The sequence below is a fragment of the Conger conger genome, chromosome 3 (assembly GCF_963514075.1).
Source record: "Conger conger chromosome 3, fConCon1.1, whole genome shotgun sequence".
Lineage (NCBI taxonomy): Eukaryota > Metazoa > Chordata > Actinopteri > Anguilliformes > Congridae > Conger > Conger conger.
In genome coordinates, this window is record NC_083762.1 from 36,899,922 (window position 1) to 36,927,528 (window position 27,607).

At 40.2% G+C, this 27,607-nt stretch overlaps 1 protein-coding gene across 1 annotated transcript in view; it reads left to right on the top strand.

The window, feature by feature from the left end:
* Window positions 1-589: 589 nt before the first annotated feature.
* Window positions 590-27,607, top strand: part of LOC133124026 (thrombospondin type-1 domain-containing protein 7B-like) — a 288,207-nt gene continuing 261,189 nt past the window's right edge. Inside the window, exon 1 of the mRNA XM_061234839.1 lies at window positions 590-663. The gene's annotated coding sequence lies outside the window, so the exon portion shown is untranslated. The remainder of the gene's footprint in view (window positions 664-27,607) is intronic.

A 27,607-nucleotide genomic window follows, 5' to 3' on the forward strand; every position in this document is an offset into this window, starting at 1 on the left:
CAGAGTTACCGTGAACAAAAGCTGAGAGTCTTAACTGCCATCATGAACGGTAATTATATGGAGAGTTTAATATCGTCGCCGTTTCTCTTATTCGCTGAAAATTGCTTTGTTAAATTAGTCACTTTTAAATTTCTAACTTTACGACGAGAAAACATAGACTGAGACCTGGTGAGCGGCTTGCAATAATGAAACGAATAGACTCCAGGTTGGGGGAGATTGAGTAATTACAAGACCATAATTTAAATTTTATATATATTGGGGAGCTTTGGAAGCCCGGAGATGCTACGGGGTGCTATGAGGAGAGGAGGGCGAATGCACAAGATAAAGCAAGCGCGCTAGCGTGTGGAACACTGAGGAGCACGGAACAGAGAGACCGATCCGCACTGGACGTAAGAGAAAAGAGGAGCAGCAAGGAGATAGTCGAAGGTAAGGTGGGGGTGGAGGGAGAGACACTGGGCCGGGTAAATGGGAATCATTCCCGTTAGCCAATGAGTTTAAAGACAGAAGCAGATGTCATTAGACGGAGAAGTACCACCTCCAGGAGCTGGAGCATCCCCTCCGTGAAAAGCGTATAATGAGAACCGCGCTGTCACATTGGCAGCAGTATCATTGTTGCGGGGCGCACATTCACTCTCCCAGCAGCGGGAAGTGACAACGGCGCAGGTAGGTCCCCACGCTCCCCTACTCTTTAAATGATGTGCTAAAGTGGTCAGACAGAGAGATGACTCTTTTCTTTCATTCTTCGTTTTCTACCTCCCAAGTCTGGAACGGGTGCGAATTAGCATGCTGTCCTCAGCCAGTAAGACAAGAGCTCAAGTTGAGAGCTTATATCAAACAGCCGGTTGTTATCGATACAAATAGGCTACAGAGGTCGTTACGTAAACGCTTTTATTGACGGTAACTGAAACTCGTAATAGGAAAACTAACGAGACAAGCTTTTGGAGGTATGGAGTAGAACATAGGAAACAATTACGACGAGCTGTTGTTGTCGGAGGAATTAATTATATGTTAGATGGAAGTATTAATGAATTGAGTGAATTCACTTCAGTCCGCATGGCTAGTTAGGCGATCGGGTAACAAAACCCAGGTGTCCGCTCTTGGCCAGGTGGTGAGTCAGTTTCGGCACCGGTGCGGGACTCCCTCGCTACATCAGCTGCTGAAGTTAAAGCCCGATCGCTTTGATTGTGACTCTTGGGGAAAACAGGAAGATAGTAGACTAAATGCATATTTTGCACGATGCATGATGGTATTCCAAAGTACTGGATAGGCCTATTAAAATTATTTGGCGACTGCTAATTTAGGTCCTATTTCTCATTCCACTAAAGGATGCCAGGCAGTCGGAACGGAATAGCATGCACTTCTTTTCAGTGAATCTCAACAAGCAAAAAAACCTTATACGTGATTCTGGAAAACATTTTTCATCGCAGGCTGTGCTTGTCATTAGTTGTAAGTCTCTGTGCATGGAACATTAACTCACAATATGCAGGAGAGGAGGAGGAAGGCAATTAGATTTGGCTTTTTACTGCCACTGAGTAAAAGGCTTTGCACAATACAAACAGAAATTATATGCACTTTATTGCAATGATTAATGTCTAAAAATGGATAATAGTGTGTTTGAATGAACCTTTAAGCAGTTTGTTTTGAATGATTTTTTAACTGGGAGTCTGGCTAATGTGTCAAATAGGCTATTTGATCGTTTTTATTAGAAATGTAACAATTTCTAAGAAATTATTTGTGTTTATGTGCCCCTGCCTCTTTTGTAGCGCTCAAAAGGTAAGCAGTTTTTAAAAAACTGTGGACAAATCATACTATTCTCACCAGTGACAATGAGTTTTTATCAATCAAAATGATCTACAAGCCATTTGAAGTGCTTCAAGAATAAAACAAGCTGAGAAACATGTGGTGCTCATTTTTTGTTTCAGTGAAACTTTTTCATGACATTTTTCAGCAAGATTGACTGAGGCGTGTGCATACCTGGAGTAAGCAGTCCCTTTGCTAACTACACCAGATGTGCCCTTTATGTATTCAATTCACATATTTTCTTTGTTTAAAGCAAGCCAGGTGTCAGTATGATTAATATGAGCATTAGTGAGGCTTCAGGACGGCACAGCTACCTCAGGTAACAAGAGGACTCCAGTCAATCTTCTGGGAAATGTAGGTAGACTCACACTCAGTTAACTCTTAATGATAAATGGGGAAGTGCACCATGGATGTAAAGTGAAATCAAGTTCTCGCTGAAAATAGCTCCAAGTGTTTCATACTTGTGTTGTGCTTCATAACTAATGGAAGAGAGCACTTATATTTTATTTATGTCAGAGTTAATAGGCCATAATGTAGTCAAAGTCTAATGGCAGTACACAGCCTACTCTTACAGTCTACATTGAAGAAAAGGAACCTCTTATCTTTATGTTTGCATTGTTGGCTTGACAACGAAGAACACTGGGTCTGGATTAGTGCTGAGATTCAGTTCTGGGTCTAGCCTGCTCTTCATCCTCCCTTCTGATTTGGTGCAAGATTAACGGGACATGTAGTCTGCCCTGTGCAGGCTCTGTGTATTCAGGTCTGAGACAAGAGACAACTTGCCCACATCCTGCATTTGCAGCTGCAGCAGGTTTGCCTTTTTCTCATTAGTGCTGGAGGACTGCACGCTGTAATACCGCTAATTGTCATGTGGATACCTTACTGCAGCACTGTCACGGAATTGTGCTGTGCCCCAGCTTTCGAGTCTCACGGTGCTGAGAGAGACTGCAGCGAAATGAAACGCGGTCTCAGATGTGCGCTGAGCTCTTATCCTGCTGTAGACGCCTCTATTCAGAGTGGAGAGTTTCAAGCCGCACAGTTCCCGAATTAAAAAAAACAAAAAACAGGCAGAATGCAAGCTGGCACAATGTTTTGATGCTGCGAGGGGGTATTTTCAAGGACTGTGCTGCTATGCGTTTCACTTTGTTTTGAACTGGCTGTGAGCGGCTGTAAGTGTGATGCTCTGGGTGTGTATGGCAATCTCGAACGCCACACATAAAGAAGACAGACTGCTGTGATTCGGTCCCGGGCATAGTAAAGAGCGGTGTTGTGAATCACGCACGGCGAACCAGCTGGAGCATCTCCCTGGTGAATTGTTCCGTCACATGACCCAAGATGATATCGTTTTTCTGCTGCCAGTGGAATCCCACGCAAACTATTGATTATTAACTATTAATATTTTGGGCAGGGCCGGGTGCGAAGTACATTGATTTTAATAGGTTTCCTCTTCAACCAGATATGAGGAAGGGGAGAGTGAGGAAGATTTAATAAATCACTCTTGACAATTAGCTGCTCCCATAATGGTTGAATGTCCCATGAAAGAAATGGGATTGGTGACCACTGAATCGTTGATAAACCGATTTCAAAGTTAATTGTGAGACCTTTTCATAGAACCTCTGTGATTGAGTGGAATGTAAGTAGGACAATGTTCATACGGAGCAAAGGGGGTATTAAATGAAACAGTCCAATGTCTGTGTTTAGGAAGCATTGCACCTTCATCTACTTTCACACATGTACCAATATAAGCACTCACACGCACACGGAGGTACACACATGTTGACACATACATGTGCTAGTTAGCGTGCTCAGATCTTTACGCGCACATGCATGCCCACCTGCTGACAGACTACAAAGTAGCTATAATGGTAGTTACGGATATACTGAACAAGTGCGTATGACAGACTTTGAACTGTTTTTTCTTTTTTACTGTCAATGCCAAGCAATGTGGCCTTTCATTTTATATTCCCATTTCTTATTTGCAGTCTGTCGGCTGATTTGTTCATTCTCAGCTATTTGACCCACTCTTCTCTCCTCCCCAATCTTGAAACATTCTTGCCAACTGTGCTGTTAGGAATCATAACAATCGTCTCTGACTGAAAGTTGAGAGTTATATAAGTGATGCTATTCTGATCATTAGCAGGAGTCAATGCAGAGTCACATTTTTGCTGGGTTTTTTTTAAAGAGCTGTAGCCTATTTTTCCACATTCCACAGGCATCCTTTCTCATTTGACTAATTGGTTTTAAATATCAGAGGCAGATATTCTTCAGCTCACTTTTTTTTTTAAACTCACTTTTAACTTTTTTATTTTATACCTACTTCATTTGGCCTTTAACAGCCAATTGTAGAAGTTAGAGATGTTGTTTATTATGTTACTGAATGCCATTAGGGAGTACACTCCCCAGTGAGCACTTTATTAGGTATTTATTAGACTTATTTTTTAGACTTATTAAGTCTTCCGCTTCTGCTGTAGCCTATCCACTTAGAGGTTTGATGCATTGAGATGCTCTTTTGCATACCACTGTTGTAATGTGTGGTTATTTGCGTTACTGTCACCTTCGGCCAGTCTGGCCCTTCTCCTCTGACGTCTCTCATTTGCGTGTTTCTGCCCGCAGAAATGCTACTCACTTTTTTTAGTTTTTAGTTTTTCGCACCATTCTCTGCAAACTCTAGAGACTTTTGTGTGTGTCCCAGGAGATCAGCAGTTTCTGAGATACAATCCACCCTGTCTGGAACAATCACTCCACCATCAAAGTCACTTAGATCACATTTCTTCCCCATTCTGACATTGGGTCTGAAAAACAGCTGAACTCTTCACCACGTCTGCATGCTTATATGCATTTAGTTGCTGCCACATGATTGGCTGGTTAAATATTTGCATTAACAAGCTGGTGTACAGGTCTACCTAATAAAGTGATCACTGAGTGTATATTCCATTATGAATATTTGTTATCATATCATGTACTGCAAATTTGCCCAGTGCACATGTCATGCACACTTATGTTTTCTGTGCAAATGTGACACTGAAAGATTATGAGTAAAATATTGATTAATTCCCAGACAATCCACTGAAATGTTCAGTGTATCATATGCTGTGACAGATCTTGACATGAAGAGGACACTTAGATATCCTTTTGAACTGTATGCACAGCACAATCCCTTTACTCCCAGAGAAAGCAACTCCCGTAAGACTTATCTTGTCAAAGCTCTGCTTGTTTCTTCAAGATGAAAGAAAAAAATAGAGGCTACTACGTGCATTTTTATGACACTTTATTATTTATTGTTTTGTTGATATCTCAGATGATATCTTTTGAAGACAGCATTCGAGCCTCAATGTGTCTGTTGATGGATTTTCTGTCCAACCTTTTTATCACTGTCACTTCTTTGCTCAGGAATTGTAGCCTTGTTGACCACACCCGTGGGCTTTTATTCAGCTTGTCCATAACCCTGTGGTCTGATCCAAGCTCTGTCCAACTGTTTCCATTTTGTCCATCTTCTTGCTTGGATAATTACTCGTGGGGGACTCTGTTGGTGTTAATATGGCCTGTCTCTCTGGCTTACGGTCGCTAAGTTGCTGTGTGCTGGAGGGTCCCAGAAGTGGTAGCATTAGCATTTCAGGCGGGGTGGTGACTCCCTTATCTCATTACGGCAGCAGACACTGGGGTAGCATGGCTCCGCTTGCCCGTCGTCTGAAGGTCAGTTTCCTTTCAGTGCTGTGCCATGCATGCAGGAGCCCCTAAGCCTCACATGTCAGGCAGTCGTCCGGCAAATACAAACACTGCTGAGTCTCTGGGACCTGCCTACCCCCCCTCCCCTGGGTTTTTCAATTACCCTAGCTCTCATTCAGAATGCTAATGACTAGGCGCTTACGCCTGCCAAGTGTCCCCAGGGTGTCTGAAGTGGCTGTTAGATTGGTCGGACGGTCACTTTCCCCGCCCGCCTCCCTGACTGCTCTGCCTGGCCTGCCGAAGCAGAAAGTGTGCAGGATCTGCCCAGATGCACATGGAGGAGCGGACAGCTGAACAGGGGGCCCCTGAGTGCTTGTTTCCACCCTCCGCTCCATTACTGCTGGATCACTGAAGTCTTTCAGACAAGCCCTGCATCCTGTAATAGGAATTAGTGCAGGGATGTCGCCTTCCCTTCCAGCCAGGTGCACTTTTTAAAGGTGCACCAGCATGACCCTCCTTCCTCAAATCGGCAAGCCTCTATGTGGCGTGTGCAATAAAACCTTACACCTCCCCTGCAAATTACATGCAGATTTCCCCCGCACTTCGCGGTTATTCAGTTCGTGATTATTCTATTTCATTCCTTGTGACCATCAGAGGAAGGTGCTTAACATAAGTTGATGACTTATACCAACATAGTCACAGGAAAAATGTGTATCCATCTTATGGTGTTGGTAATCTGGCCACTGAAACCGTGTGGTGAGCAGCTAGTTACGTTCACCCTATAGAAACGGGCAAAGACCTCTTGCAGAACCAATTTTTTTCTGCGCAAATATGCCATTCCTTCTGATCGTGCTGAAACAGAGGCATGTTCCAGGAATAATCTTATGTGATCACACCCACCCTTCAGATACTTATGGAATTAAATCATTGAACAATAAAGATTTCCATGGCATGAAATTTTGTGTTTATGCAAACTTCTTGACTGAAATCTTAGGTCACTAACAGACATTATCTTGTTTAAAGTGTCCCCTTGCAAAAAGTAGGGTACATAAACGGTTAAAGTATATGCTGCTTATGCCTACATCAAGTTTATTTTTAAAGTAGGGATATACATTTTCACGTTGTAGGCGAATTTACAATGCAATTGATAGTTTACGAATTCCCATCATCAAGGCACCGACTGAGAACAAACGCACGTTTGTGTACGCTAGGCTTTTATCTACTGTGGTTAATCTGAGAGCACACAGAGCTACATTTGGAGTAATAGTAATTTGTGACACCACTTTGTCAAAGGTGACACAAATCTCTGACAACCCTGCCTTTCCAAATAAAATGTGAATAGGAAAGGGGGGAGTGTGTACAGTGCCAGTAAAATTCTCATTAAATTCTGTACAGTAGTTTAGTAGCTACTTTTGGCAGATTTTAGTTTAGGCTACCTATTTTATATTGCTTGTGTTCCATTTTTGGATGTACGTATGTAGATTCCAACAAATATAAGCCTATTAGCCGATGTTTATTCAAAACGAGTTGAATTCCATGCGCTTGCGCTAATCTTGTTGTTTCTTATTGTTTTTTGAATAGCGACATATTAATGTAGGCTATGAATGATGATGATCTTTGTATTCTATGAATCTTAAAAATATGGAAATACTGTATATGAGCGAGCATGTTTAGTGTTATGGTTCATATTAATTGTAATACAGATTAAGTGAATGGATATTCTACCTAGCAGAGTAGAGTAGCATTTATTATTACAATTCAGTGTTGATACCTAACACTCCTTCCGCTGCTACAGTAACCTCAATGAATGGCGCTCAAAGAGTCAAACCTTGCAAAGTAGACGTACATTATAATGTAAGCCTCGCAGTACAAACTTTAAAATAAAAAATACAAATGTATCAATATTATTTTCACAATATTAGCCTAATACAAATTGTTTGGAGAATGAGGTTGTGTAATTGTTTGCTCATAATAAGATAAAACATTTTCAAATTCCCTCTATGGAGTGCTACAGCTTGTAGATCATTCAAGATCGGAAATGTTAGAGAACATATTTAACTTTAACTTTTATAAATTACATTTGTAAAAATTTGAAAAGGTAGTGCGCTGCTAACAGAAATGGCTACTGACGGGGAAGACGTGACCCACAGCATTGTGCTTGAACCAAGCTACGGTACAGAGCTAACTTTAGACATAAATGATCCAGGATTAAAAATACCTAAGTTAATTGTAAGGACGGAGGATGTGATCATGATTTTGTGGACATGGACATTATTTTAGCTAGAGGTAAAGTAGAATATTTTATGTGGTGGTGATTCTTGTTATTTAGCTATTCACTTGACTAGCCAGCTGGCTAGGTATGCATTTGGGCGATGGCTATCTGCCTGATTTGTTTGTTGAAGTTGTTACGATGGATTTTGTAGATTGCTGCAATATTAATGTAGCTAGCTAGCTAGTGAGCTTGCTTGTTATGTCCGATTGATTTTTCTGGTCAGATTACCTGTAATCTAAAGTGGTCTGAACACACTTCAGGATGGCTTAAATTCTTAATGCCTAGCCATTCTTTGCCTACGTTTAACTACTTAACGCCTCTGTTTCTGGTTCTTCATGTTAGTTAATCTAACAGTTGCTCTAATTTAAATTTAAATGCTCCTTTGCCTCTGTGTGTAGTCACTGGTTGAGTGATATTTATCTGAATTATTTTAGTTATGGGACAAACTGACAGATGTGTTGCTTAAGAGTATAGTGATTTAAGAAATGTGGGTGTGTGTTTAAAGTGTGACGGCAACGCGGTTCTGATACGAACGGGAAGCTGGCTTAGCCAACTCACACATGTACATACATTGTTTTATATAGACAGTTTTGGTTTTTAATTAATCTTAAATTTAACCAGATCAAGAGATTTACCTGCATAACAGAGTTCAAAATTGTAGTTGTGCTTCAGGTGAAAGTCTTGGTTTCAATCTACTCCAAATCGCAATGTAGTACAGGGGACTGTTTAAACGACACCACTTCCGGGTTGCATCATGTCCACTTCCGAGTACGAGTAACGAGTAACAGATAATTGAATTGGTTTACTCGTATACGGAAACGGATACGAGTAATGCACTACCTATTTATACTGTGTTGCGGCGTAGGGGAGACCAGGGCACAAACTAACACGGGGCATGTTGAAACGGGGATTTTGCATAGTTGCATTTGTTGTCACTTATGTAATACAGCAACACGCTTCTCATGTGTGAGTGGCAGGATGATTTGAAAGCGTTATTAAGAAATCTATGTTTTATCACCATGAAAGTAATGTTTTTTCACCAAAGTATTTTTTGATTAACTGATGTCATTTAAATCACTGTCTTGTCGGTTATAAAGCAGTATCATTTTGACGCATTTCACTAGCAAGCAGAGACTGGAGGAGTACAACTAGCACAGCTGGGGCATGTTGGAACACTGTGTATTAGCACACTGACAGATTTCTTTCTAGCAGAACCACTGATACCGTGGGGCATGGGCTCACGACATCTCTAGAGTAGAGTGCTCATATTTTCCACCTGGTGGTGGTTGTGCAAAAAACAACCCATGGATGATGGGTAATCTTGCGACAAATCACTGCTCAGCCTGTTACTGGGCAATAAAAAGAATAAAAGCCAACTGGGAATTTTATTAAAGACGCCACTTAAATTGTGAGAACAATCATTATAAATCAGGAGGCATGACAACTAACATTTAAAAAAGAACAATGGTTTTTTCCCAAAATACAAATTATATCTTCAAACCAGAAGATAAGCAATCACAGGAAGGCTTTTAACATGTAGGTTTGTGGCCATACTGAGCTTGGGGAGTGAAGGCTCCCACCCGTCTGTGCAGCACAGAAAACCATTGTCTTCACGGCCAGCTGGAAGTGACCAGCAGTAATCTGTGGTTGCTTTGAAGGCTGTCTAGCCATGAATGGGCTGGAGCATCCTTACCAAGTGGGCTGGATGCCTCCCCTAAGGAGAACCACAGGGAGCAATGTTTCGTTCCCTCTGAGGTGAACAAATCTGCATTGGCCTTGCCAAATCTGTGCCAGATTTGTTCCATCACCACTGGGTGGAGTCTCCATCCCCAGAGGAAGGCTTTTGGTGGGACATAAAGTCTGCCACCTGATTGAGCATGCCAGGCACCCTCTGAGGCTCAAGAGAGGATGTAGCTGCTGTGCCACCCACTGACCTGGTTTCCCCTTGGTGATTGACCTGATAGACAGTGGAGGTACTGTCTGCCCACAAACAAACATGCTTGCCCTTCAGAACTGGCAAGAAGTGTTTAATCACCATGTACGCTGCCCTGAGTTCCAAGACATTTGTGTGCTCTGCATCCTGTTGTCTGCACTTGTACCTTGTGTCGCCAGACTGTTCTCCACCCCAAATGGAAGCATCTGTGTGTACCAGTTCCTGGCGGGATGAAATCATCCCCAAGGGAAAGCACTGGCTCAGTATATGCACCCGTCTACACCTATGTTTTTGTGCCACTTGGGGTCCAAGTGTAGACCATTCAGCCACGCCTGCATGGGAGAGAAGGGCCAATGGTATTATTGCTGATGCCGCAGGCAGAATACGAAGCAGTTGGAAGAAGAGACACCGAGGGATCAGGTAGAATACGGCCTCGACACGTCCTTGTGGCAGGGAGGCTCTCATAAGCTGAGGGTCCAGTGCCCCCCCCCAGGAAGATAATTGGTTGACACAGTGTGAGGGAACTCAAAATTCACAGTCAGACACAATTGGACCCTGTGTGCATGCAATTGCCGTATCCTGCATCACTCAATCTCTGGTTGGGAACAATCATCCAGTCACTCAGATGCAGCAGGATCATTACTGATCTGGCTTGTAATGGTGTAAGCCATGCCCCAGGGGCCCAAGAGAGGCCCATGAATGCAAACGCCAAAGCGGTCAACAATGAATGGAAATGGGAACATGAAAATATGCATCCTCTACGCCTACGGATGTGAACCAGTCTGCTCTGGAGCAGTGGTCACACACAAAAAATATTAATTTGTGAAGCTGTGAAGAAAAACTCCCAAAAAATCAGTGAGTGACATCACAAACAATCTCCACATGGCAGGGGTGAAGGTATCTCAATCAACTGTTCAAAGAAGACAAAATAGAGGCTATCACAAGATGCAAACCACTCATCAGTAAGCAAGTGTACTTACACTCATCAGTGTAAGTACAGAGATGAGCAACAAAAGTTCTGGAACCAAGTTTTATGGACTGATGAGACCAAGATTAACCTCCTAAAAGTGTGGAGAACGAAGGGATCTGCAAAACATATGAGCTTATCAGTGAAACACGGTGGAGGAAGTGTCATGGATCGTGGACAGACTATGGTGAGCAACAAGAGTTAACAAGGGTAACAAGAAAGCTAAAAAACTTTCTAAAAACTAAAAAAATAAATAAAATAGATGCAGAAAAACACAGAACGTGACACTAGGGACTTCATTATGGAGAAAAAGTGGAAAGTTTTAGACTGGCCAAGTCAATCGCCAGACCTTAACCTAATTCAGCATGCATTTCACCTCCTGAAGAGGAGATTGAAGGGGAAAAAAACCCCCAAAACAAACAACAAGTGAAAGAGGCTGCAGTAAAAGCCTGGAAAAGCATCACAAAAGAAGAATGCAACAGTTGCAGTTTGGTGATGTCAGTGGGTTGCAGGCTTGATGCGGTTATTGCAAGCAATGGATATGCAACCAAATATTAAGTGTTATTTACTTTAATTTACTTAAATACTCTCTATTCCAATACTTATGTTCACCTAAAAATTGGGTGGTCTGATACCAAAGGTGCTATGTTCAGCTAGCAATGCTCAAGAGGCAGTAGTTTAACAATGTGTAAATACTAGGAAATAACAGCAGAAATTCAGAACTCTCGTCTCGTTCATCTTTTTATCTGAACCCCAAATAAATTCAGTGTATTGCAAAAAACAAAATAATTGGCCTTGCCGTTTCAATACCTTTGGAGGGTATATCCATTTGTTTCTCAGATGGTCCCTGACACTGCATAATTAGGAAGACAGACTGACACAGGACTTATCATGGTGCTCAGCATCTTGACATCCCGTAGTCTCTAAAAGCTTTCCTGGAATCTCCCAATGGTGTGACGTGGCTCTTGATAACTCTTTTTCCGGTTTATTTAGTGAGGCCTCACTCTCTGTCTTCATTTCTTTCATTTTACACCACATTTCAGAAGTGCATAATCCCCATCAGGTTGGGGATATTTGTGTTCTTCCCTCTTTGGCGAGTGACTGACAAGCGTTCAGTTTAACGACTTAAGAAGATAAGGCTTATGGGAATGAGAGAGGGTTTTAGAGTCCATTGAGAGTCATTGGTGAGTTCTTTGCAGCCCCCAAGCTGCATCACATTAGTTTGGAGAGTGAGCACTCTACTGGCTCTCTGAAAAAAACACCTGGTAATACCTTGCATTGTGCACTAGTCATGTGATGCTGGCTGAAACTGTATTTGGGATGGGCAGTGTAGAATTGGGGAGACAACGGCGGAAGGATGGGGGGTTTCTGGTGGGATCTGAAGCAAGGACCATCCTGCAGCATCGAAAAAGTACACTGAAAGGCATGAATTGTATTGCATGGTTTTTCAGTGCTTGTTTTTATATCAGGATCAAATAAAACATTATGTTTTTGTCCAAGTACTTTAAAAGTAACACTGGTTTTTAGCCTTTGAGAGCCATGAAGGCTCTTTAGTCAATGCAGTGGGAGGTGGATCTGACAGAGTTGGGTCCAGAGAGCTATGAAGATTCTGTGTAGCACAAATATTGCAATATTTTGACACTCCTTTTGACACAAGGCAAAATCTATTAAGAGTCAGAACTGTTAAATGGGATATATTGTGTAGTAGACCTAATGGTGAAATGATAAAAAGGTGACGTGTTGAAAACATTTTTTTTATAAGCTGCATAGATAAGGTTACCAGCCAAACACTGTTACTTTAATTGACATATTGACAGAATACTGTCCTGAAATGGTTCAACCTGTCATGTACAAGCCTGCCTTTCAATTAAACGAGCTAAGATGCCAGAGAAGGATGTGGCATAGTTTTTAATATGCTACAATCCTCACAAGCTCTCGCCCAAAATAGACCCAGAATGCAAGAAACAGGCTCAGGCCAAAGCTGTGGAAAAGCCTTTTTTGTTTTTTATTTTATTCTTAAGCAGAGCGGATTAAATCACCTGCAGTAAAGTGCATTTGTTTATGGTGATTGCATCAGGGCACATGCACTAGAAACCGGTCTATCATCCAACAGATGCATCCTGTGCAGAGGGCTAACTCCTACTGTCAGTGTTTAAAATACAGCGCGGCTTTCCCTTTCTACTGTCTCTCCCCTGGTGCTTCATTATTTCCTGAGAACTAGCCCAGCAGCCACGTATATGGCTCTCTCTCCTATTCTCAGACACTCACCATACGCACCATCATACGCATCTGTTTAAAGCAGATACTCCACCTTTTACCGATGAGAATGCACCCATTGGCTGTCTTCTTACTGAGGCAGAGGCTTCTTCGCCTTCTTGCAGATTGAGAGAATGCGACTCTGAAATGTGATGTGAAGCTCTCATAATTAAGACTTATTTCTCTGCAGTTTCTGTGCTACAACCTACCAGGCAATAGCATTTTCCAGCCATGGCCAGAGGTATTATGTTTTTGGGTTGTCTGTCTGTCCGTTGTCTGTCCGACCAGCCCTGGGCCGGCGGGACTTAAGGGGTTAATGAAGTGTATTAAAAAAATACAAATACTTTAAGCTCTACTTGTTGTGGATTAATCAAGTTTAGAAGTTAGTTATTGCTGGACAGACAGGGATGTAAACTGCAACTTGACTGGTTGGCGGAGGCATACAACCGCAAGGCGGTTATTTCACTTTAGTTAGAGCTGTAGTTGTGACAGATTTAGGTTGAAAGACCTTGGGGGATCTTACACCTCTGCAGGACAGTTAATGAATATTTACCCATCAAAGCTGATACTGGTTAAATGCATGCATAGACACTCATTGAACACCTTAGTAGGTATTTATTAGACTAATTTTTTTACATGTATTAAGTCTTCTGCTGCTGTAGCCTATCCACTTTTGATGCGTTGTGTATTCAGAGATGCTCTTCTGCATACCACTGTTGTAATGTGTGGTTATTTACATTCCCATCACCGTCCTGTCAATTTCGACCAGTCTGATCCTTCTCCTCTGACGTCTCTCATTAGCAAAGCGTTTCTGCCCGCAGAACTGCTTCTCACTGGATGTTTTTTTGGTTTTCATACCGTTCTGAGTAAACTCACGCATTCTTTGCACGAAATCCAGCCTGGCACCAACAATCATGCCACTGTCAAAATCACTGAGATCAGATTCTTTCTCCATTCTCATGGTTGATGTGAACATTAACTGAGGTTCCTGTGCCGTATCTGCATGATGTTATGCATTGCACTGCTGCCACATAATTGGCTGATTGGATAATTGCATAAGTAGGTGTACCTTATAAAGTGTTCCTAATAAAGTGCTCAGTGAGCGTATACTGTATTGTGCTATCTTGGGCCAGCTGTCGGATTTCAAACACAACTTTATGTAAATGATTGGTAATATTGACCTAATTGTGATTCTTAAAATCTTCAGAAAAAGTCATGTTGACATATGAGCATAATGTGATTTAACCTATAAAACTAGTACAGCATGATAGCACACCCCTGCTGTGTGCAATGTACAATGAATTCAGTGCTTCCTGTGTGTTAGCAGTTTGGTTAGTGGCACTGAATCCATTGCTCATTATAAAAGGACTGGCGTAGCGCTGGGAACACAGAGAGTCCCTATAAACAAAACAATGCTCAAGAGGCAGTTCTGTTATATTGAATGCTTTTTCATTAAAATGGCGGGCAGCAATTCAGACTGTACTCAGGGGAGAGCGCACATTTGTAGACTTTATTTCCATCTGCAAAAACCCTTCAGTAATTCCCATAAAAAAATTCACCACAGTAACAGCTGAGCCGAGCACTTGACTCAACATTGTCGGCCCATTATTGTCTAATTGTGGGGATCTCCAAGCTGTTGTGTGGTGCAGTCCAAGTGCGGCGGGTTGGGGATTAATTAGGCTGGCTGGTGTGCGGAAGACTACAGCCGCTCATCTCCCACACAGGGGCATGTTCAGACTCTTTTACCTTCCTCCGAGTAGGAACATAGCAATGTTTTCCCATTTGTTCTTATACCTCTTCCACATCTGATTGGGTACACAATTGATCATCCTGGTGAAATCAAACAACTGAAGATCAAATTAAACAATAATGGAAAATGGTATAAACATGAATGTAAAAGGAGATGTGCTCACTCCCCTGTCTGCGAATGTTGTGCTTACGTGTTCTCCTTTTCAGTTGTTGCACGCTTGCATCTTTGCAGCTAAATTAGCCAGTTGTTTGAAAGACTTGGGTATGTGATTCAATAGGATTTGATGCCAATTTGACACCATAGCCATCTGGTCTACTTCAGTGCAGTTGCAGTTTTGAGTTTCTGACAAGATGCCTATTTAGTACAGTATCCAAATAGTGTTGTTGATGTGAAAATTTGACACTGTGAGCATTAAATGATAGCTAGCGCTGATAGCCTGATAACTATAGGCCACCTTTTTATGCAGATATTTAGAAATCACAGAGTATTCGGAGGCTTTGTTTATCATACTCCAGATGCAAATATTGTAATGACAGTAATTGTTGACTAATGTTTTCCTAGTTGAATAATGAATGAGAGACAAATATGACTTCAGGAAAGAATGTCTAACTTTGGCTGTAGTTTGAGGGTGAGTTTTGCTTGCTCATTTTTTCAAATCCCTGTTTGAATTTTAATGAGAATTTCCCACAGAATCCCACTCACCGCAGAATTTTGCCGGTAGTATCGTCACAGTTTTTTGCTTCATTAGAAAAATGTTAACAGTAGTGTAGTCACAGTATTATTCCCTGGTGGAATTTTAGCAGTGATGCAGTCATTGTATCCCTCTCTCTGGTGGAATGTTAGCAGTAGAGTAGTCACCGTATTCCTGTCTCTGGTGGAATGCTAGCAGTAGTCTAGTCACAGTATTCCTCTCTGGTGGAATGTTAGCAGTAGAGTAGTCACCGTATTCCTGTCTCTGGTGGAATGTTAGCAGTAGTCTAGTCACAGTATTCCTCCCTGGTGGAATGTTAGCAGTAAAGTAGCCACAGTATTCCTGTCTCTGGTGGAATGTTAGCAGTAGTGTTGTCACAGTATTCCTCTCTCTGGTGGAATGTTAGCAGTAGAATAGTCACAGTATTCCTTTCTCTGGAGGAATGTTAGCATTAGAATAGTCACAGTATTCCTCTCTCTGGTGGAATGTTAGCAGTAGTGTAGTCAGTGTTCCTCTCTCTGTTGGAATGTTAGTAGTAGAATAGTCACAGTATTCCTCTCTCTGGTGGAATGTTAGCAGTAGTCTAGTCACAGTGTTCCTCTCTCTGGTGGAATGTTAGCAGTAGTCTAGTCACAGTATTCCTCTCTCTGGTGGAATGTTAGCAGTAGTGTAGTCACAGTATTCCTCTCTCTGGTGGAATGTTAGCAGTAGTCTAGTCACAGTATTCCTCTCTCTGATGGAACATATTCCAGCACTTTTGGTGATAAGGCAACTCAGATCTTGCGATGGCAGGCTCTATGCATATAAAGGTTATGAAAATGTAGTCTATCCAGTGAGCCGATGGCATATCTTAATACTGTACAGTATGACACTATTACACTATTCACCACATCCTTTCAGCAGCTATGACCGTTGGCCTCATTAATGAAACATTCTTAAGCACAGAGTTGACTGTAAATTATGTGTATGCTGACAACATTATGATCTGTAAACCAGTGCCAGGGACAGGTGTTTTTCCAATCTCTCAGGAGATGTGATATTAGAAGAACATAAGGCACTTCTGAATGGGACTGTGCAAATGTGTCTGTTTGGTTGCTTAAATTCAAAATCAATACTGGAATCATTTGGGCAGAATTCAGACAAGAAAAATTCAGTTAATACCTGCTTGCAATGAATGTGGGTTGTTAATGTACTGTAATAAAAGCAGTAATAACTGTAATGTTCTGTAATAACTGCTCAAATGTATGGTACCACCTATATTAATAATTGAGCTGATTAAAATAATGTGCAAGACCAACAAAAGAAATAAAAATGTGAATACACTGCAGGACAAAGTTGAAATCCATGGCATATGATAGCATTATAACCTTAAGAGATAACTATGCAAATTGTTTTACAGATGATGACCTCAGGAGCAGAACCTGTTTTTAGAGACAAGCATATCCAAGTAAATTAAACAATAACAATTTATGATAAGCCACCATAATGTTATTTGAGGTCATGGACTGGGTGTCGGTAAGCTCATTTACATGTTCACAATAATAATAAATTTTCTTCACAAACATAGTTTGGCAAATCTAACTCAGAAAACAGTTTGCTGTTAAAACGTGTTGGTGTTTACTTGTAAGCCAAAGGACAAATACTTTTTTTTAATAAAGGCCATAGATTCCAAACATACAAATCACATAGACCTGGCAGAGGGTAATATTTGTTAATTTGTATGTTTGACAGGTAGCATGAACCCTGGTAACCTAAATGATCTTTGTCTTTTCAAACATATTGTGGATTTGCAGAGAGTTCTTGCATCATCAAATATTTAAACCAAAGCCATCAATAATGAATGAAACTCAAGCTGCTCCATCTGGGCTCTGAAGAAACTGTGTGTTCTTCCCCAGTCTTTGACTTTATAAGGAAGAGTGAAAAGAAGTGGAGGTTTAAAGATGGCATTACAAATATGTTTTGACACATACACAATACATTCTCAGTGGTTCAAAATGAGGATGAACAGCATGCATTTATAGGGCTAGAATAGACTAAATTATATCTGAAGATGTACAGGGGCGGTCTATTTTCGATACTCTATTCCTCTAAAGACTATTAAAATGGCCCGCAGTCTGATTAGTAATGGTGTGGTGCACAGAGATGAATCTGGCTCAATGTGTTCGATAAGGAAAGAGCACTGAGGTTGCAGTATGTACAATGTGGTTTCAGAGTCCTAAAACAGGAAAGCCACTCCAGTTTCACACTTTATTTTCTCATTCTGTGTGGCTAGGGTTTTGACCATACCAATTCCTCACCAATATAATTAATATTATATTGAGCACAACACTTCATTATCAAAGTGTTTTATTGGCATGAAAATGAATTTGTATTTGTGTTGAACTATTTAATACACACTCAGTGAACACTTTGTTTTGTACTTATTAGACTTGAACATCCCTCTTGAGTGTAGATTCCTGGAAACCTGATTTCATACAGTGATATTTAAAACAAATAGAGAAAATTGTAGATATGATTGGATGAATTTTGACTTCATGTTTTCAATTCATTAGCAAAGTAGATTAATTATGACCCGAGCAGAGGATGATAACATTAAATAATCGAGTAATATGTTCACAAGTGTTTTAGTCTTTAGTGAGACTTATGTAAAGTGGAAAGTATTAGCTTGTTTTAAGTTACTGTTTGGTTGACAAGTGAACATTTGTGACCCCATTGGGAAATCTTGAAATGTTTCCCCTCATTGGCAATATATATTTTTTTAACAAATAAGTTATATAAATAAGATTGTAAGACTTATAATGAGAATAAGATACTTTTTTTGTGTTATACAAAATGAAAACAAAACAAGAAAAAATGAAGAAAAAAAAACAAGGGCGGTGGTGGAAACATAATAATTTAGAGGATAACTTGTTTCCTGATCTGACCTGGTGTGATGTCTAGGCTGCTGCTCCTCAGTGGGTTTCTAAAGACTTAACAGCAGTGCAGTGGAAATAAATCATTTTATTTCCCAGCTTACTTGTGGACCCCAATCTAAAAAAGGCTCCCACAATCAGGTGCTGACTGATTGAACCTGTCGCCACGCAAACATTTTATTGGATTTGCCACTTCCCTCTGCGCTGTTTGTGACTGTGCTGAAAGAGTGGTGGGGCTGTGCTCAGTAATCCTCAGGTTTTCCTGTTCTCTTACCCACATCTGACATTTAATCAGACAAGGGGCTGAGTTAGTGTGGGATGAGAAAGCGTGCTGTGTCCACATTTTTCTCCGAAAACTTGACGACCACAGCACTGGCAACCTGTCTCTTCGGACATTTGATTCCCCATGGTTTCAGGGAGAAGCTGGTTAACTGAGGTATTGCTGTTCTGTATTTCAAATGATACTCAGGGCTATTAGGTGAATTGAAGTTAGTGGTTGACCACATGTAAAATTGTAACTAGCATTTGAACTTGAGTGTTTGGTCCTAGAGATTAATTTTTGAAGTCAATTAGCCATTCATTTTACAGATTGAGTCATAAATGCTTTCAGCTTTGTGGACCAGCAAGATATTTACCAAGTTTCCTTTTCAGTACAGTGCTGTAAAAAAGTGTAAACCCAAGAATGTGAAGGATCTTGCAAGGATCTGCATAGAGGAATGGACCAAAATCCCTCCAAATGTGACCGTGTAAATGTTTTTTCTTGCTCAATATTGTCTGTCCCTTGTGATAGACCACAAAGTTGTAACGCTGGTCACTTATAGAAAATAAACCATTTAGAGGTGTTATAGCTGGTTTCTGATTTAAATATATATATATATATATATTTTTTTAAAATTACATTTAACTACATTTGTGGAATTAGACAGAGCAGCACTTCTTTGAAATTGTCAGGTTGTGAAAGATCATTCATAATTTGTACTGTAATCAGTAGGAGTGATCAAAGTACTCAGATGAAACGAGTATGCGGTACAATTAATGAATTTCCTCCGAGCACAAGTGCTATATGATCATTATCCGTGATGATCGGAGAATTGGCATGATTTCTTTATTTTTTCATTGGCTGCACATTAGTAACAAATGCGTAACTTAAACTTGCGTGATAGGCCAGTATTATTAAAGCCGACTTTAAAACTTAAAGACTTTAAAGTTTTCCATCGCCAGAGTGGTTTTCCATCAGATTTATCATGTAGAATGGTCTCATTCCACCGAGCAGAAATCAAGCTGTTAACACAGCTACCAAGCTATTTCTTGAAATTAATCACTAGGTTCTTTTTAAATAATTATTATTCCAAAAGTTGTCCCAGAGCTGGCGTTTGGAGGAGCAGAGGTAAAAAGTGTTGAAGCCTGGGGATATTATGGAATTGTTAACTTACATCAACACAGCTGAAGTGTTTGTTTAATCATGAAAGTCTATGATCTATATCAGAGGTCATAATCTGTTTCAAACAAGTGGCGCATGTTTACGATCTGTAAACCAGTAGCTCACTCCCGATAATAAATAAAAGCTTATATTCAAGGCTCATCAGTGTCGGTTTCAACAATGCTTTCCCTGAAGTTCGGATTAAAACGATTATCGCCTGGATTTCTTATTTTCTTATTGATGTTTCTCCATCTTTTAAATGTTTTTGGAATTAACCAAACATGGTTAATTGCATTGTTGGTAAATGAGGGTATACAGCTTTAAGAGTGGGAATCAACGGGGTTGGTTTTTGGTTGTGTGTGTGATGGCCCAGCAATTGTACCACTATAAGCAAAAAGTTTTTCTCCCCCTGGTTGATGCAGCTGAAATCAGTCTTGCTGAGAGATATTCACAGCTGGACATTTTTCATGAATTGTTTGATTTCTCTTCAGCACCAAGGAGATGCAAACAGCGATCAGTGACAAGACACTGCATGACAAGTGCCTGCATCTTGCAAACGAAATTGGGGACAATGATGCAGATGATCTGAGCTTCGAGATAAAAACAGCTGTCGAGCTATCCCAGCGATGTGTGCGATTCACCCATTGACATGCTTAGGTAACATTACATCTACTGGGAAAATGTTTTATATATGTACCCAAATCTTAGCGTTGCCCTGCGCCTACTGTTAACCGTGCTGGTAACCATGGCATCAGGAGAGAGGAGTTTTTCGCATCTCAAATTTGAAAAAATATCTGCAATCGACAATGTCACAAGATCGTTTGAATGGATTAGCCAAAATTTCAATTGAGCTCCAAATCTGTTGCAAATTGTATTACAGTGTGCAGCTGTTTTTTCTCTTAAAAGTGTGAATGTAGGGGACGGCGTATTCCTATTTTTTCCAGAGCGCTGGATTGCCTTCCCTGGCCCTGAGCATAGAAAGACCTCAATATTTTGGTGAGTAGTACAGCACTGCAAAATGTGCTTGTTCTTGCAGTCAGTCCCACAAAAAAACAAACTAAATTAGTACGGACTTCATGCTATATGTAGTTTAAAGAGAATATCAGTTAAACATAAACTCACTGTGTTCCGAACACCAAGTTAGCTCACTAGGTTCCGAACAGTGATGTTCATGACGAATACATAATAAATTACAGCTTTGATTTTTGTGTGTGTGTGTAAAGTCTAAACTTGGTATGAGTCTCATACGTGATCCATTTCACCATACAGTGACATCATAATGGTGATCCACTGTAACAGTATGGTAGGGAAGCTGTTGCTAACAAGAGACCATGAACTGGGCAGGCTGATATGGCTCATAACAGAGTGAATAGGTGTGTGCATCATTTTGTTGCATAAATTAAATAATTCAGTCAAATATATTCACTCAAATGACATACAGTAAATCACAAACACTTGTGTGACCAGCGACCACACACAGAGGCAATAGAGCATTTAACATTATAGTAGACCAACTGTTAGATTAACTAACATGAAGAACCAGAAACGGAGGCATTGAGTAATTAAACGTAGGTGAAGAATGGCTAGACATTAAGGATTTTCAGCCGTCCTCACACATTAAAGTATTCAGACCACTTCAGATCACAGGTAATCGGTAAGATATAACAAGCAAGATCACTAGCTAGCTAGCTACATTAACATTGCTGCAATCGCAAAAATCTACCGTAAACAACTTCAACAAACAAATCAAGCAGATGGCCATCGCACAAACGCGTCACAGTACCTAGCTAGCTGGCTAGTAAACATGTTTAAAAGTGAATAACAAGCATCACAACCAGAATCGTGACCGCATCCTTACAATTTAGGATTTTTTAATCCTGCATCATTTATGTCTAAAGTTATCTAATTTGAAACACATGGCTATGTGTTTACAACAGGTCATAGCTATTTATATTAGCAGCGCACTACCTTTTCAAACAGAAAATAGTTTGAATATGTTCTCTAATGTTTGCGATCTTGGACTGATCACATAGTGACAAGATACTAATTAAGTAGTTATTTCCTTAATCTACGATCTACCACAACAGTCTCTTGACATGCACAAGAGAGAACTGAGGAAAATAACAGCAGGCAGTAGTTTGACTGATCTAAGAGGGAGGAACCAGGGAGGAACTGGCCTATCACGAAACAGTGTTAACTTTATGTTGTACACTGATGTACAGCTACTGCAGCCAATGTAAAAAATAAATAAATAAAGCAGGCCAATTCTCCGATCACAGATAATAAATCCAAATACTCGTACAACATTCGTATTCGGAAAAAAGTCAATCGTTACGTGTATCTGAAACAAATGTTCAGCTCACCCCTTATAATCATAGACCACGTTCCTCACATTCCTTAGGTTAAAACGCTTGGTTACATTATGTTTCAAACATTTCCCATGGTTATCTTTCCGACAATGTAAAGTGTAATTCAATGCAGCGTAGTCTACAGTAACATATTTTTGACAATTCCATATTTGCTCTAGGTGTAGGTGGAAGGAGTGCAGTATGTGTAGAATGTTAGGATTAATTAAGTACATTCAGTGCAATTTACTGCAAAAGGCTCAGATAAGTAATTTGGATCTTACCCCTTAAATGGTTAATTTTGTTTTAGCTTTCATCTTCACATTCCGAGGTACAGCCTTCTTGAAGAATGAAGTCTCCTAATGGATGCTTAATTGTTGTTCACAGTTCAACTAAAGTAAGCTTTTATTTGGCACTCTTATCTGTGACAGCTTCCCGGCAATTATACAAATCCTCTTTGCATGTAGGAACAAATAAATATATTCATTTTTTAAGCGAAATGTTATGACAGTTCTCATTAAATTAGGCTTTGTGTTATTCTTGGAGAGTAGAAATCTCACTGGTGTATGGTGGTCTATCTCTCAGAGGTTTATTCCAACAGGGATGAAGTTGAGGAGTTCCACGTTTCTGAAACTTACCTACAAGGTGAGCTCAAACCCATCAGGGGGGCCCCAGCAGATAAGGGGCATTTAGCAATGCAGCAAGTAAACATTCTGTTGGATTGAATAATCATATTTATGACATTAACATCAATATTGTGGTTGTAACTATCTTCAGCTGACATGTGAACTGTATACTTAATAACTGTAACTTGAAAATGAAAAGGTAATTATTTCAGTGTGCATTTGGTGCTGTGGTTGGTACAGCTAGGAAGATAACCAACTGCTTATTTCCTCCCTGTTACTCTTGCTCATCTTGAACTGTCATTGAACTGTCACCCCCCCCCCCCCCCCCCCGACACACACATACACACCCGGTTGCGGATTTTTAGAGCAGTGGAGGTAAGCTGATAACATGTCATTTCTTTAACTTATTCAGTGTCTAGTAGGCACCATACTTAGCTCCATACCAGGCTAACCAGAATATCATAAATGTTACATATTGCATTGACCCTTCTTTTCACAAGGTTAATACCGAGTGGAAACTGTGGAAACTGAGCTGAGGGTTATTTTGGCTCTTGATGGGATCTGGCTTGGTTATCTCAATTCTATCACTTGATTAAGTAGCACATCATTCCTCTTAGAGCCTGAAACTGCCTTAGCTACCTCTGAACTCAAAGGCCAAGTCAAGGTGAGATATAATCAAGGGATATCACTCTACCAAGAAGGTGGGCCAAGGTGTAATTGCACTGAATGGGGTTTTCCAAGTGTAACTAGAAGATAAATAAAGGACACCAAAAGTGTTGTTGCTGTATCATAGCATTATTGTTTTTTCACATTTTAAGCATGGGCTGCCTTGCTCATTTTTCATATTAATTATATTCCCAGGGTTCTTATAAACTAACAAACAAAACTATAATGTGTGCTTTGCCTTTTATTTTTATTATTAATTTTTTTTTTTTAAGTAGCTCCAGAGCCCCCCAAAAAACTATGCAGTACTTCCCAAAGATAGATTTTACAGCTTTTCAAGATGTAGTCTAGGATATTCAGTACACAGTATACAGCTTTTTTGAGAATGCAAAGAAAATAATAGAATTGGCATTGAATATATGGTGGCTTAGTGCGTCTTATTCCACTATTTAAGTGGCTTTCAAATGGCAGTAAAACTATGCCAAATAATGCAATTGTCATTGTAGTAAAACATAAGGGAATATAATCGCAGTACAAAAATAATGATCTGAATATGACATTGAAGTGCTGTTAACAGAGGTGCAGGCAAGAGCCTTATAATGTTTGGTCTGATACTGATTGTGGCAGGGAACCCTACAGAGTGATACTCAGTTGTATCACCGAGGGAGGGAGGATTTAGTGGGACTGTGCTCATCTCACCACGCAATAGAAACTCCTGGATCTGATGTCTGCAATTTGCCTGTCTGCACCCAACACTGTGGCTGGGATGACGACATCTCAGGATGAATGCTGCAGCTGGCTCCAGACGCTTCAGAGGAGAGCACATGCCTGTCAGTGTTCTCTCAAACTCACAGTTTGGTTCAACATTATTTAAGGGCCAGGACAGATTACACCTAGTCCAAGACTAAATGGAGTTTTGTACTGAGAATTTCCATTGAAAATTTCATTTAGACTAGGACTAGGCTTAATCTGTGTCTGCAGAACTGGCCCTAAAAGATGTTTTTTGGTGCCCACACCAACCAAAAATGATTAGTTAGTACTGTGCCTGCCCCTGGAATATAGACTACTATGTTGCCATTTGATTAATTCAGCATGTGCTTAATGGATTTTGAATTTGCCCATAGGTCTGTCAAAATACCGCTGGGAAGTTCCCTGGGTAATCACCAATTGGACAACTTCCATTCCAGTTAGTGATGGAACAGCCATAAAATGGAGATTAATATTCTTGTGTATCATTTTTAAATTAGCCTCTACTGGTAAGCACCAGAAAAGATGATACCACTCCTTCCTTCATTCCAGTGGCACTTGCACACAACTTGATCAATTTTCAATTCATCAAGTTGATGACAAAAAGTCCTCTCCTCAGCACATTTTCTCTTATTTATTTAAGCAATATCTCTTTTCATGAATATGAAATGGTCTGCACACAGTGAAAATCTACAACTGCCCACATCCAAGTAACATCTCTCTTGTTACTGATATGTAATATGACATACCTGTGGTGTTTTTAACATTGGAATGTAAATGGCCTGACAATGCAGTAAACCAGTTACTTGATCCTCTGGGACCCTGTATGCTATATCTTTTTTCTTTTTTTTTATCGTCCAATTCCTCATTTCCACATAAAATAGTATCCTAATTTGGAATGTGGAATTAGCCATCTACAACCACGTTGAAGCGGCTATCCCCTCAATGCCAGGAGATCATACAGTAGATGTGTGTGGTTCACATCCAAAACAACTAGCCTGCTTCTTGTCATACTGCACCCTACAGTCAAGCTCACACAGAGCTGAAAGGAAGGTTGAAGGTGATTCATACAGTATTTGGCATTGACAAGTTGTCCCCCAAAGACTTTTTATGTGTGGCACTGGCAAGTAATGTCTTGAAGACTTCTTGTGTGCCATTGACGAGTTGTCCCCCAAAGACATGTCATGAGTGGCATTGGCAAGTAGTCCCCTGGCACCATTTCTCTCTAGCAAAGATTGAAACACGGACCCCTAATTTGCCTCTCCCGTCTCTGGGTGAAGAAATCGCTAATTGTGCATCACCCTGCAGGGCAACTAGGCACAGTCAGTACTGGCACAGTGTTGTGATAGAAATAGCCGTGCCTGCCATAAACATGTATTATTATAAACACATATTATGTAATCAGATCAACTCATGCTTTCATTTTCTAAAATATGATGCAGTATATGGGAAATGGTTTCTTTAGAAAGGCTCTATTAAATTATACACTGATATAGGTGTTGTGGAGTAAATTGTGGAGAATAAACAAGTTCAGACAAAGCAAATTGCAGCAAACCTATGTTGTGCCAATACATTTAAGGAATACATTACCAAAGGATGTGTTTTCAATGATATTACTTAATCAAGAAAAAAAAGAAAAAAAAGCATCCTCACATGGCTTTCTTGAGTTTAAGAACCTGTGCTTTGGGTAATTCAGAAATCAATTGCAAATATAAACCTGTTTGTTGTGTCACATGACAGTTATTGTTTTTATACATATTGGTGCTAGGGAGTGTAACGATTCATGCAATGCATCGATTGTAAATCCGACCGATTTAACTAAATCAATCTGCTAAAATAAATAAATAGAATCACTTCGGTTTCGCCAATAATCGATGTAAATGCTTTACATATAATGCATCGCAATTCTTAATTATATTATAACTCATCAGCTAGTCAGCTTGTAAGGAAGTTAACCTGAACAGTTTGACCAGTTAATATTCCTGAAGAAAAATCAGATAGAACTCACTTTGCTCCACTCACCTATCCATCCAGGCGCTGACTCTTAACTCACTCACATACCAACCTACTCTCTTCCCTGCCAGCATGTAGCCTATTGATGAGTACAAATGTTCAAAGTAACTTTGTTACAGGGCTGAGCAATTCATTTGTTTAATTACATTTTTGTATTCAGCATAACATATTATGCAGGCCTACAGAACCTACCCACACACTCACCCACCCATCCATCCATCCACTCACTCATTCACTCACCCACCCATCCATCCACTCACTCATTCACTCACCCACCCACTCTCTCCCCTGCCAACATGTAGCCTATTGAAAAATGTTCAAAATAACTTGGTTTTAGGGCTGAGCAATGTTTAATTACATTTTTGTATTCAGCATAACATATTATGCAGGCCTACTTTTTGTATAGAATAAATATGTTTAATAAGTAATTATGTTGTATGTTGATTATTTTTTTCAAGAATACAGATAGTCTCACTCGCATGACTGAGCATTTATGTCATGTATATAGAATTTTGGTGAGAAGTTACTGAATCGAATCGTGCTTTACAGAATCAAAAATCAAATCGTTCCAAAAATAAAATCGTCCTTGAATCGAATGGCCAACTACTGCATCGTTAATGAAATCGAATCACTGTGAAGCCAGAGATTCACACCCATAACTGGTGTCCATCATGAATGTCCCAATTTTTACTATTTGCCCTTTTAACTATTTGCAGCCACGTTCATGCCCAATCCCCACTGTCGATCCGGGAGAGCACAGACATCTGAGGGTCTACTCCAAAACACCTTTTGTCGCATTTCACTCCACAGATCACAGCCATGCTCGAACAGACTTGAGTCTGAGGACGACATCTTGTATGTACCACAGCATGGTGCCTTAACTGACAATTATATTTTTATACATTTGATTGTTCCTTAATTGACCTCAGGCTGTCCTTTTTTAAATTCTTTTTTTTCATTGAAAGACAGTGTGGTTGTCCTAATCGCCAAGGTGCCTTTTGGCTTTGGCTGAAAATGCTGTCCAGTCAGTGCACTCAAATACAAGCCTTTCCCTCAACTCATCTCTTTTCTTAATTTCTGTTTCAAATCACTCACTGCTCTGATCCATGGATTCATTAAGATCAGTGCTCTGAACGAATAGATTTGTTGCCCAGTTTGAATCTCATTATTCCCATGTGGTTCAGGGGAAATCGAGTTCTATTTGTGTTCACATCACAGGAAACAAGCAGGGGGCATTCAGGTCTTGATAATTGTAAAAATGTCAGCTCTGTTCAAGAATATGTTTTTAGAAAAATCTCAAAATTATTACACGTATAAAAAGGTGTTACAGAGAACTCTCTAATCCAAAAAACCCAAGATAAAGATGAATAGAATTACATCCTTACAAGTACTTTGCCAAAAGAGGATACAAATATGATTTCAGACAGGATTAATTGGTTAAGCCCATCGCAGTGATTTTTTTTCCAGCCCTGAAATAAAATCCAATTAGCCATATGGTGCTGCTGAGTGATATGTCCAGCTAGCACTACATATCCCACGATGCCTC